Source organism: Mesocricetus auratus, unplaced genomic scaffold (genome assembly GCF_017639785.1).
Source record: "Mesocricetus auratus isolate SY011 unplaced genomic scaffold, BCM_Maur_2.0 Super-Scaffold_4256, whole genome shotgun sequence".
Classification (NCBI taxonomy): Eukaryota; Metazoa; Chordata; class Mammalia; order Rodentia; family Cricetidae; genus Mesocricetus; species Mesocricetus auratus.
The window spans coordinates 83,883,350-83,897,079 of NW_024429182.1; the positions used below are offsets into that span (position 1 = coordinate 83,883,350).

A 13,730-nucleotide genomic window follows, 5' to 3' on the forward strand; every position below is an offset into this window, starting at 1 on the left:
TTTCCATCAGCCTATGCTTGTGTTTGCTTGGATATAACTTAGGAATTTATTCTCAGTAATTTTTTTCTCCCTTAGTTTACTAAGCTGTTTCTTTGTGTCTTCTTTAAACTTCTTGAATTCTTCGATGAGGCTTACAATTATTATTTTTTAGTTCTGTGCCCTAGGATTTATCTAGGTGAGTTCCACTGGCAACTTTTCTATAGAACTGGTAGGTTCTGAAGAATACATGCTGGCTTGATGTCTCATATTTCTGGAGTTTTTGCAATGACATATGAGAATGTGGACTTCTTTTCTGGGCCTGATGTGGACAGAGAAGGTTGGGGCAGAAGAGAGGATGTGCAGGCAGGCTGAACCTAGGGGTTGGAAATGGCTTGAGTGGGAAGAAGTCAGGTTGGTAACAGGGACTAGAATGATGGAGAATGTGCCTCCTACTCCAAGCCTGAGTGTGAGGATAGATCTAGAAGAGGGAAGAGTTAGGTATGGCACTGGAAGGACCTGTGTCCTTAGGTATATGTAGGGAGGGTACTAGCAGAAGCCTAAAGATTAGTCCAGGGTAAGCAGGGTAGCCAGAGTAGAGCAGGGCTAGATCTGTATTGTTGGGAGAAAGCATAGATAGGGAAGGTCAGGGAGAGTCATCATGCTAAATCCTGGAGAAGGATTTGGGAGTTCTGGCTTGGTGGAGAGGTTGGATATGGTGCACAAGAGACCCATAGATAATCTTTAAAACTTTTACCATTTACCTCAAGAGACCTGGTTGAATAAACTCTCATGTTCTGGGGATGTTTTCTCATCTCTCTCTTCTACCACACATTCCAGTGTCCCTCATCATTCATAAACAAATAGTCACTTTGAGATACTTGTCCATTTTTGTGACTTAGACTTACATCCCAATTAATCTGAGGTTTTTGTACCCTTGCTTATGTTAGCCCTTCAGTGCTGTATCTATCCACCTGCCTTCCCTACTGAGCATGAGATAGCCAGATGGCAAAGCCAGTGAATCTTCTGAAGTCTCAGCACATACATCCCTACTCTCATCACTCATTCATTACCTGTAGCTCCACTTGCATGGGGATCTCCAAATGACCTGGTGAGACTGTTTCAGGTTTAGTGAAACACATTTTATGTCCCCTGGTAGAAATGGTCTTTTTCTGGTGATCAATACCCTGAACACAGAAAAAATCAAGATCGTGGAGTTGAAAACCATGGTTCCATAGTTGGAACACACTTGACTCTTAAAGGCTTTTGTTTTGAAGATATCAATCTCTTATTTCTATAAACAGTAAATGTTATCTTAACAGAGAAAGCACCTATGTAGATGTTAATAGTTAGGGACTTCATAATGGGGAGATAGTTCTGGATTGTGCAGGTAGGCCTATGCACCATCACAAACAATTTTATAAAAGAGGACAGAGGAAAAGGAGAGGCAGTTGGAAAAACAGAGGTCCATGAAAAGATGATGGCAGAGATTTTCATGATGCAACCATAAACCAATGAGTATTAGTAGCTGCCAGAAGCTAGGAGTTGCAAGAAATTGATTTTCTACTAGTGATTATGGAGGCTGCACAACCCTGAAACATTTTTATTTCATAGAAATAATGACTTTGTATATTTTTCTTCCACAATTATAACAACATATTTATGGGGTTTCATTTTGTTTTTTGAGACAGTTATGTCTTTTTAAGACCCCAAATTTATAGTGATTTTGTACAGCATCTACAAGAACACAGGTCAAAATTTCCCTGGGTTATACTTATAGTACTCACTGGAAAACAACAACCTTACCCTCAGGATTTTTCCCTAAACTGGTGCCTATCTGATTTCTCTTATTTATTTATTTATTTATTTATTTATTTGTTTGTTTGTTTATTGAGACAGGGTTTCTCTGTGTAGCTTTGGAGCCTGTCCTGGAACTAGCTCTTGTAGACTAGGCTGGTCTTGAACTCACAGAGATCTGCATGCCTCTGCCTACCAAGTGCTGGAATTAAAGGCGTGCTCCACCATTGCTTGGCCATACCTGATTTCTTAGTGCTTCATTCCTTCATTCCTGTAGATCTGCATTCATAGATTTGTCAATAAATAGATTATATTGACAGTTTAGTAACCGACATCACAGAGTCCAGCAAATTGAAGACCATGAGAACAGGGGTGTTTCCCCAAGGTTCATAAATCACCTTACGAGGCTACATGTAGACAAAAGCCAAGGAAACACAGAAGCTTAACTCATCTCCCCTTTGCTTACTTTCTTTGTACAATGCTGAATTTCTAATAGTAGCTACAGAACACTGTCTAAAGGAGCATCTTTATTATTACTATTAATTTACGTTATGTGAATATGTGTCACCAGGTCATTTGGAGACCCACATGCAAGTAGGATGTAGTGCCTTTGGAATCCAGAGGAGGGTGTTAGATCCCCTTCAGCTGTGGTTGCAATCAGTTGTGAGCTGCCTAATGTGGACTCTGGGTACCAAACTCCAGTCTTCTGCAAGAACATTGGATGCTATTAACCACCAAGTCATCACTCCAACTTTGAAAGCTTCTTCATTTACAGGCATTTACCTTTTACACATATTTTGTTTTCTAGCCAAGAATCATGCTGAATTCAAAAGCAAAACATCTGACCCTCAGTAAGAATTTCTTTTCTTCATCCTGGAGTAAAGAGATCCTTACAGCTTAAATGCTTCCAACAGCAAATAAGAGAATTACTCTTCCATCTCACAGAGTCTGCCTGCCCTCTCCCACACAGACAGCATGTACTCCCCAGAAGCAGAGAAAGAAAAACTATCGAGAACTTTCCCATCTTTTTGAAAAAAAAAAAGGTTGTTTTTGTTTCTACATTTTAAAGCCCAAAATGGGCCAGTATTGTAAATAAAACATGTGATCTCATTTGAAAAATTTATTATAAGGAATTTGATTTATAATTTCATGTGCCCCAGTAATAATTAATTGCAGGTCTTCTGTGGTCCCCACAGACCAACCATCGTTCAGACTGTGGGGAAGGATGATCCAACCCACTCTTTCCCATCTCTCATCCTTGGCCAAGGGAACCACCTTCATTTCTGTTTTTGCTTTAGCCTACTTTGGGGAAGCTACATTGATAATAGGTTGATAATAGGACTTGCCTGTTAAAATGTCTGGGGCATATTTACCAAGTCTGTGGGTGACACTAAGATCAGGGCACTCCTTTGGGATTTCCTTAGGTCAAGAGACTCTACCACAACTGTCTTGAGCCTTTAAAGTCACACCCCACTTTGCCCCTTGAGTACCAAGAATGGAAGGTTAATCAGTTGTTTGGTGCAACAAGAGAAACCCAAAATCTCATTTAGTTACCGCTCAAAGCTGGCCAATTCTCTTGATTCGTTTACCTTACAATAATGGCTGGTTCTCTTGCTTGTTGTGAGTCAGAAATACTAGGTCTCTGATATGAGGAATATGTCCTTTATGGCAGAAGTCAAGAAAGTTCTAAGGGATTGCTTATGATATACAAGAGACACATATCACTTCTCCTCCTTACAACTTAAGAGGTAGAAGTCATCTTATGACCTACCATTTTACAAAAGGGCCAAGAAACTCAACTGTAATATGTTACTCAAAAGGGAAGATGGAGAAGGGAGAGAGTGAGGAACATGTGGAAGTATTTTGTGAACACAATTTGTAACCACAAAACTATTGCTTTATAGGGGACCAGCCTCCAGCAGCACGGGGCTCAAAAGGAATCCACAAAGTTGGCACATACTATGACATTTATATCTGAAGGGGTCAGGGAAAAGACACATATACTCTTTTGATGGCTTCCTTTCTTTATTCTTCTTCTGCATTGTCTATTCTTTATTTTCCTGGTGATTTTTTCTCTTATTATTGATGTTTTCCTTCTAACTCATTTTAACTCTGTCATTCTTTCATTTACAGCTTATATACCCCAGGAAAATCTTTCAGGAAATATAACAATTACAATTTGTTTACAGTTTGTTTTTCAAGTGAATGATTACACTGAATACAAATAAAAAACAACATGGTTTCCATATCCCTTACATGATTAAACATTTTATGTATTACAGGTGAAAATCAAATTATCCCAAGGACCCATATACATTTATACCCAAGAAACTTGTTATAGATTAATAGTGTGTAAAGAAGCAAGATATTCTTTTACTGACAGGCTGGGTTTTGTGGTTACAAAGAAAGGACCAATCATTTTATTACTTATCTTAAAAGGTAGTCTCATGTGGAATCTTAAAGGAATCACAAACCTAAACTTTTATATATGAAAAAGAATCAGTCGGCTCTACTTTAAATCGTTAGGGTGTATACCCACCCATCAGTAGTTTTTATATCAGGAGATTGAGGGCAAAAAATGAGTACAAGGAATTAATCATCACCTTTGGTCATCAACCAATCCTAGCAAGAAAAGTATATCAGCTGCTTTGTTCTTGTTCCCTGACCTTAAAGAATTCCTCATTCAACTATGTGCTTTCCAAAATGTTAGATTGTCTTCTTGGGTTTTTTACCTCAAAGCTATTATCAAAGCATTTGATCTAACCTGAAGTTATTATAAGGCTTTGTTTCAGCTAATGATGCACACAGAAACCTGTGACTGCGTCTTTCAGCACTAAGATTAAAGGAATTTCAGGCAGCCGGGCTCCTGGGACTCAATTGTTTTTCTTAATTATTAGCTTGAGCTTCGATCTGTGCAGCTCCTTAGGTGAAAACCATAGGCCCTAGCTGTGTAATATTTCTTTGTATATAATTTTATTCATCAAAAATCTGTATAAACTAAAATTATTATCAGTTAGATAGTACAACTTAGGAAGGAATCATCGGCATAATATCTGCAGGTAAAAATGTCCAGTAGAATGGAATGTTTCCCCACAGCCATTCACCATGCCAGATACCAGAGAAAAATAGCAGTAGCAAACACATAAAGGCACAGCAGAAACAAAGACATTCTGGGGTCTGTGTTCTCAGGGTCTTGCCTATCAGAGATTCATCTATCAGGGATTTCCTCCTGGTGTTCTGATACTTTGAACTTCAATTGCCACCTGGTGCTCCTCTGACAAGGCCACAAGCACAGAACCATCTATTGACTGCATGACTTTAAAACAGTGTGTTAGAGACATACAGACCACAGAGGAAGAAAAAGGAACAGAATGGTGTATAACTTGTCCAAGTCATACATCTAATATATCATCTAAACTAAGAAGGTAAGATTCAGACTTGGGCCTTTTGGCATCTTCTTGTCCCACCCTAACACATATGCTTGCTTACATGTGTTCATGCATAAACAGACACACACACACACACACACACACACACACACACACACACACACACACTGAGGTGCTAGTTAACTGGATCAGGGACTGTTGAATTAATGTACCCTATGCAATCATGGGTGGAAACTAGTCTTTAGAGAGAATTTGAGGTAAAATCAGGAAGGATAATGCTTAGTTATCAAATCTAAAAGTTAGGATGAAAGCCAAAGAAGAAAAAGGTTGTGGGGAAAGAGCCCTTAAAGCCAAAGACCAGCATCAGGACAGAGGAAAGTGCTGGCATCAAAGAGGCTAGTCTGGTGTTAGTCTGTCCTTTTGTAGCATGGGTGAGCATGGGTGAACACGGGTAGGCATGGATGGACGTATATGGACATGCTTTACAATCTAAGGAAGCAACTCAGCTTGGTGTGGTATCCCAAAGTTGTGCCAGCCTCTTCCTATTCACACTGGGACTGTGACTCCTTCTGGACCCAGAGGAGGTAGAAAAGAACCAGAAGGTGGAGGATGGATTATGTGTTGAGAGTCAACCTTGGCAGGGTTAGTTTTTATTGAATTACTTTCATATTTCTAATTTTCTTTCTCTTTTGTTCTATTGAGTCAGTCCCATGAGCTTTTAATTTCAGTTAGTACATTTTCAGTTCCTGAAACTTCTGTTAGCTTTTTATGTCTTCTATTTCTTCCCATCCTTTTGCTTGTGTTAAGTATATATGTCTTAGTTCTTATAATAGTTTTGATGATTCCAAAACTGTGTCATTTATGTGCAATATTATCTGCAGAATATATATTCTCCTGTAAGTTTAGATTATTTTTTACCTTTTACTATAAAAGTCATTCTTGCTGGGCAGTGGTAGTACATACCTTTAGTCCCAGCACTTGAGAGGCAGAGGCAGGTGGGTCTCTGAGTTTGAAACCAGCTTGGTTTACAGAGTGGGTTCCAGGACATCTAGGGATACAAAGAGAAATCATGGATTGAAAAACCGAAAAAGAAAATCATTCTTGAGAATTTCATATGGGTGATGATGAAAAATGATCATATTTAACTATGTCTCCACATATACCATCCAACATATCCCCCTCCCAACTCTGTTTCTTTTTTAAAAAAATAATTTTGATAACCAGTTAGTGCTGCCTGTGTGTGAATAGGCATGAGGCTGCCCACTAGGGTATTGGAATCCTGCCAGTGATCATAGACCCCCCTAAAGATATTCTTATTTCCTTAATAACTATCAACTCCCAGTAGCTCCACAGTAAAAGGTGGGGCACAGAGATCATCTACCCCATCTTTGTGGAACTTTGAGTGGCTGGAACCTATGTAGGTGTTTTGCAGTGGCTCCAGATGTTGTGAGATCATGAGTGTATGTCATGTTCAGAAGACAGCGTGTCACAGCACTCATCCCTACCCTCTGACTCCTGCATTCTTTCTGCCTCCTCTTTAGTGACGGTCTCTGAGCCTTTTCGGAGTGGGTGTTGATATAAGTTTCTCATTAGCGCACCCAGTTTCATTTGTAGTGTTTTGATCATAATTTACATTTTAGTATTCTGTAGTTTTTCATACACTGAAGAGGTTTGAACTTACTATTTTAAGTATCATGTTATAAGTCTCTGGGTCTTGCTTAAGACTACAGAAAATGAGATGTAGGCTGGAAAGTTATCAGTTTATTTGGTGTAAGGTACAGATTTCAAATAGTAGTTTCGGGGTTCTCTTGTCACAACCAGCACTTCCAGAAACATTGTGGTGCTGTTTGGAGCCCTGGATGGGGTATGTAGTGGTCTCTCCTGTGGCCAGCTCTCAAAATACTTCCATTCTTTTAAAGGTCAGATCTACCACTCCAGAGAGGACTCTTACTGGTGGGGCTCACCCTCGGTTGGAAATGGTCGTGGAGAGGACCTGTGTGTTTGCAGTGGGATGGAGTGATGAAGCAGGATGGCACCCGTCATCGACCACAGTGCCAACTGGCATGAGAGAACCTGTTCAATGTCGGGTACTGGCTCCTGATCAACTTTTCCTTTGCTCCAGATCAGCCTCTCTTTGGCTTTTCTATTTAAAACATTCAGATATTGTTTATCTAATAGGCAAGTGGGACATATTAAATGACATAAGTAACCTGAGGTGTAATGTCTAATGTCTGGCACATTAGAAAAACCCAGCTACTTTTGAGAATTTATCTGGCCTAATAAAAAAATGATTGAGATATCAGGAGGCAGAATATGTCTAACTTCCTTAATTAGATTCCCTGTCTCATCTGAGTAGTGTCATAATGATTAGGGGCCTCAGTCCTACTCAGTCCTCATCTACATGTTCCTTTGAGTCACAGCCAGGGCTTAGAGGATTCAGATGCTGTTAAGCATCTGGGGCTACTCTGGAAACTGAAAAGCAAGCATACTGTTCCACAGAGTTGCAGAGGATACTGAACAGAGAGTAGAATGCAGGCTGGGTAGCCCTGTAGCTCTTTTTGTGACCATAGGATGAGGCTTTACTGCAAGGCTTTGGGAATCCTTAAGGACATCTTTCCATTCAAAGACAGATGATAAACTGAGTCTCAGTGGATTGCATACCGGTCACAGAGTATTTCATAAGTAATCCAGAGGTTGTTTTAAGTTTGAGGGAGAGCTGGGAGAGAAGAAAGTGGTGCATACACGGTCCCTGTCTACACTCATGCCACCAGACATCTGGATCCTGAATGAGGATCATCACAACACACATTTGAAGTTTATTGTGAATATACAGGTCAGACACACCCATGATAGTTAACATTGTCAGCTTGACTACATCTAGAACCAACTAGAACATAAACTGCTGTGCATTCCTTTGAGGACTTTTCCTGATCTGATTATTTGAAGCTGGAAGACCCTCCTTAAATGTGATCATTACCTTCTGGTAGCAGGCCCGGTAAAAGAACTGTGAAAGAAAGAAACTGTGCCTGCATGCCCCCACTCTTGCTTGTGAGTTCATCTATCCTGCTGTTGCAGCATCCTTCCACTAATAGTAGAAGCAGCTTCTTCACCGAAATCAGCATCCTCCAGCCTTCAAGGCCAAACAAGGACTGCTGAGACATCCAACCTCATAGACTGGACAGCTACCAGTTCTTATCCTTCCCAGTGTGAGACAGACCATATCCTATAATCTAATACAGCACCATTTAATATATATGTATTAATATATATTTAATACTTTGTATATTCTATCAGTTTTATTTTTTCAAGCAGCTCTGATTCATACATACACTTCTTTTGATCCTGACTTAGGCATTACTAATAAAATGTGGCACTCTTTTTCGTGTAGCCTATTTGGAGCCTTAGAACACACCTTATCACAACTATTACAAAGAAATATGAGAGGAAGTTAACCATATATGTCTGGATAGATTTAAATCATCTGATTGCTAGTCTGCTGGGTTTTTGACATATATTATTATTATTATGTCCCTAAAAATCAATAATGGTGGTAATCTAAGGAGAGGTGCTTTGTGGCTTCCAAAGTAACTGAGGACAGTTCTCATCTGCTTTTATCAAGGGCCCTCATCTGGAGGGTAAACAAATCTTTTTCTTCTGGATCATGGGAGGACATTCTAAAATTCTGAGGAGGAAGAAAGGTGAGTTTCATATACTGTAATCAATCTGACATAACTTCCATGCGCTAGAATAAAAAGTTTTCTGGTGGACAGAGTCTTAGAAATATCCATGCATTTGTGTGCTCATGAACATGCTAAACATGCCAGACTTTGTATGTATATCATGCCTGTTGCTCTTGCCCAGTGTTTTGTATGAAGGTGCCCATCACAGAGCAGTATACTTTCCATGCTATTAGAAACATACATTACACACACTGGTGTGTATGCATATATGTATGTGAGTGTATGAGGATTTTACCCACAGTGCTTGCCTCCAACACTGTCATCCTGTGGCAGATGTTGCTATGTGACTTCTTGGCTGAGTCCCCAGCCATAATTAGCACACGTATACTTGCTCTCCATCTTCTGATCACTCATCACTACTGGTAGCTGGGTGCTTGCCAATTAGAAGTTGAAACTCACCATAGTTTCCTGGGGGATCCGATTGTTTGTATCAGTCCTAGGTTCATTCCAGGACCAGGAATACTCCCAAGGATCAATAGGAGGGAACTGACTTTACTATTCGGGATATCTGTCCTAAGATCCCCTACTGGTACCTCTTCTATTCTTCTGGCTCATGTGCCCTATCTCACCCTGATGGGGGATGTCCTTCTGTATGATGTGAATATGTGTTTCTCTTACTGGTTGATGAATAAAACTGCTTCATTCAATGGACATGCAGGATGTATCCAGGCAGGAAGTATCGGCAGGGCTACCAGATGAGGAGAATTCTGTGAAGAGGAAGACAGAGAATAGTTGCCAGGGAGACACTATGAAGCTGCTGAGGAAGAAAGAGACCTGAGCATCACCTGTAAGCTAAGACCATGTGGATATATACAGATTAATAAAAATGGGTTAATAATTAAGAGAGAGCTAGCCAATAAGAAGCCTGAGTCATCTGCCAAACAGTTTATAATTAATACAAGCCTCTGTGTTTATTTGGGACTAAATGGCTGCGGGACCAGTTAGGACAGACACTTCTGCCCACATCATCCATCTAGCAGGGTATAATAAATGCATGCTCTTTAAAGTCATCAACTTCAGCCCACTGCATGGTCATTGTCCTGAAGTAGGGGCCTATGACTGATGGAGATGTTGAAATGAACCACAAGAGATAGTTACTGACAATGACAATGATTAAGTCAATTGAAAGTTTTGAGTCCTTTATTGATGACCAGTCCAAGAGTGGGATCATGCCTCTGGAAAGTCCCTTGGTGTCCAAGTTCAGGGGTACAACATTTTTAAAGACAAAACTGTAATTACATCAGTAGGAGGAGAGCTTATATTAGTGAGGAATTTAGAGTAGCCTAGTAACATCTGCTTTCTTTGCAAGGTTTAGTGGTGTTTTCCAGATACTGCATAATAGGTTTGGACCATGGTCAAAGTCATGGGGAGTTCCAGAAGTATTGCTAAGGTGGAGGTAACTGTTGAGAGTGGAAGTCTGAGAAATGACCAGGCAGACACAAAATAACGTTGGGAAAAGATGGTAATAATTTTGTTGTTTCAATATGAGTCTAGGTGGAGGAGGGATTTCTTCTTCATGATTACTTCTCAATGCTTGCCTACTAACTAACTGCATATAGGTATGGTAATTAATATTCATTATTAATTTGATTAGATTTAGAGTCACCTAGGAGACACAACTCTGGATACGTGGTGTTTCGAGAGATATTTGTTTAGCTGAAGAGAGAAAACCCACGTTGAAGCCAACACTATCCCATGGGCTGGAGTTTCAGACTGAATAATAAGGAGAAAAGGAGAAGGCCAGCTGAACACCAGGATTCATTTCCCCTGTTTGATGACTGAGAATATAATGTGACCAGCTACCTCCTTGTACCTACACCAGAATGATGACTGTGTTCCTCTGAATCTTGAGCCCAAATGAACCCTTCTTCTCTTAGGTTGCTTATTGTCATATATTTGGTCACAACAAGAGAAGCTAATATAAGGCAATGAAATATGAGATAGAAGTTGGGTATCAGTTAGGAACAGGGCTGCCTCCTCTGTGGTTTGCATGCTTTGTTTGAGATTGATATAACTACAATTAAAAATGTGCTGCCATTCATTCAGTTCAGTACTTATGAGGCACCTCTATATGTCAAGCCAAGTCTAGAGCTCATTTGCTAAAAGAATGTCACAGTTTTGGGAGTGATAAAATGACCAGGGAGCTAGGGCTGCCATGGAAGTGTACCACAGACTGGTCAACATAAGCAAAAGAAATAGCTTTCTTCATAGTTCAAGATCGTGGCAACAGTGGGGTCTGGGAAAAAGACATATACAGCTGGATGGAAGAGAGACACATGCCTGTAATCCCAGCCCTTGGGAGGAAGAGACATGCAGATAGATCTCTGTGAGTCATGGGCCAGCCTGGTCTATACAGTGAGTTTCAGGACAGCCAGGGAAGTTGCAAATTCATTTTCTTGAATTGGTATAAAAGCAATCTAACAAGGCTCACCAGTATCAAACAAACCATGAGTAAACAGAATTGAGGTTTAAAATAGTTACCGATGCTCCATGCCTGACCTGCATATGTCAAAGTTCTTACTCAGTGGTAGCCCCCATTTCCATCCCTGTTGTCCAAAATACTCCCCTAATACAGCTGGGCATCCCAGGACTGTACTACCCTGTACCCCTCATTTCTGAGGTTATTGTCTTCAGTTTACATCCTTTCCTCAGAAATCCTATGGCCTAAAGCTTACTTTTCTGGAAACTTGGCAGCCTTCTTGAGCAGGAATAGGCCCTTTATGGTGCTTTCTCTTTGGTTAGAAATGAAGCTTAATCTTAATTTCAATTTAGCTGGACTGAGAAATATCTAGAAAGTTGGTAAAACTCATTTCTGGGTGCATCTGTGAGAGCATTTGCAGGATCAACTGGAATTTAGGTCAACACCCTGAAAGGAAGATCTACACTAAATGAGGGATGTACATCCATTAGGCGGGGACGTCATGGATGGCAAGGAGAAGGGATGAAGGGATGAGGCCAGCCTGTGAGCATCAGGCCAACTTCTCAAGCACTTTTCTTCTGCTTCCATCATGATGGACATCAAATTCTACTTTGTCAGCCACTGAAAATGGACTGAGCCAGAGGCTCTCCAGGCTGCTCCAGGCCCTCAGCCTTGGAATGGGACTACAACATTGGGCCCTCTCATTCCAAGGTTTCCAGCATCTCGGGTTTAGAGTCTGCTGGTTTCTCTGGCTCCTCTCCTAACAACAAGTGGCCATTGTGGGATTACCCAGCTTCCAGGTATGTGAGCCACTTCAATAAACTTCATAACTGTATGCTCAGAATATACTTGGAACTACAGCTGCCTCTTTCCTGTTAGTACATCTGTGACTCTGCAAAGTCCCTGCCCTTGCTTGTCCTTGTTTAGGCTCTGATCTGGTACCAACTGTATCTGAGTGATGGGCACCAGAGTACCCTGGCACTTCTGAGCTCTGCCTAGGGACTTCACTCTAGCAAACAGAACCTGACCTGGACAAAAACCATTAGAGATCAGGACATATCCATACACTGGCACACTCCTGGCATAAAGGACCTCACTAAATACCTTTGCAAAGCCTATATTGTGCAGGATTCTTGTACCGCCTACCGGGCCATCCCCACACTATCAAATCTTTCTTGAGGCCTTTGTTGTCAAACCAAATATAGCACTACATTGTCTGGCCTTCCACCCATTCTGGCTGAATAAAGGGGCCTGGTCCCCAGGCTAGGGGCGCAGGGCTCCAGTGGCCTCCTCAATGCTATCTCACCACTGCAGCCCACACTGGGAACCTTCTGCTCCCCCACCCCCAGCTCTGCTCCTGAGCCTGTGGCTGCACCATTGATACCCTCCCATTCTTTTCCAGAGGTTCCCACGAGCATGTCACTAACCATTTCCTGGGCCTTATCACCAGGCAGGGAAGAAAGGGAGCGCCTTTGAAAAGTGGAAACAAAACATCAGGCCTCATTGTTGTGTGACTTCCCGGTCACAATCAGGCCTCTCCATCACTCAACATGCAGAGACTACAAACGCAGCCTAATACAGACACTCAGATTGGCAATTTGACCAGGACATTTATTGTTCCGTATCTGCAATCTCTGCTCTGTGTGTTTGTGGCTTTTAAACCTTCCTTTTCATTGCACTTCCCACCCACTCTGCTTGGAGTAAAAAAGCCCGTGTCCACTGGCTAACTTCAAGGGGCCACTAAGTCAATTTGTAAAATTTGAGGTGCCTTCTTCTCATCAGAAACTCATGGGGGAACGGCTTTGCACTCGCTTTAATTTTTGTACTTTTCCATCCTCGTCCTTTCAGTACCTTTAGTTCCCTCTGCAGTCATGCTCTCCCCCTCCTCCCCTGCTCTCACTGTATAACTAAACCTAGCTGCTTCTTGTGGTAAATGACGACATTCATTTACTTTTTAAATTTACTGTTGCTCCTTCAACACACACAGGTCTGCGTAGTCTGGGGAAATGGTGGGGAGGAACCTGTCAAACCTCTGATGTTGAAGAGAAAAAGGAGAATGGAGTGGCCTGCCCAGTGGTACATGGAGACTTGGTGGCAGTCTGCCTGGAAATGCTGTGCCCAGAGCTGTGTGTTAAGAACTCTCTGAAGAGCCTGGAAAGACAAGTGAACAGGAAAAGCACTTTCCACACAAGCAAAGGGGATGGAGAGAACCAACTTACAAAGTTGTCCTCTGGCCTCCATATACACACTATGGTGCGTGCATATGTGTGTGTGTGTGTGTGTGTGTGTGTCTGTATACTGTTACGTGTGCAATTGCTCATGTGTTCAGGTGTGTGGTGTAGAGAACAGAGGTCAATCTTGAGTATCATCTCTCTGGATGCCATCTACCTGGTGGGGTTTTGGTTTGTT

At 41.4% G+C, this 13,730-nt stretch overlaps 1 long non-coding RNA gene across 4 annotated transcripts in view; it reads right to left on the reverse strand.

The window, feature by feature from the left end:
• LOC121143669 overlaps nt 1-13,730 on the reverse strand; it is a 35,662-nt gene that overhangs the window by 16,803 nt on the left and 5,129 nt on the right. For all 4 annotated transcript variants that reach the window (XR_005880974.1, XR_005880976.1, XR_005880975.1 and 1 more), the window contains exon 2: nt 9,521-9,609. This is a non-coding gene — a long non-coding RNA (uncharacterized LOC121143669). The remainder of the gene's footprint in view (nt 1-9,520; nt 9,610-13,730) is intronic.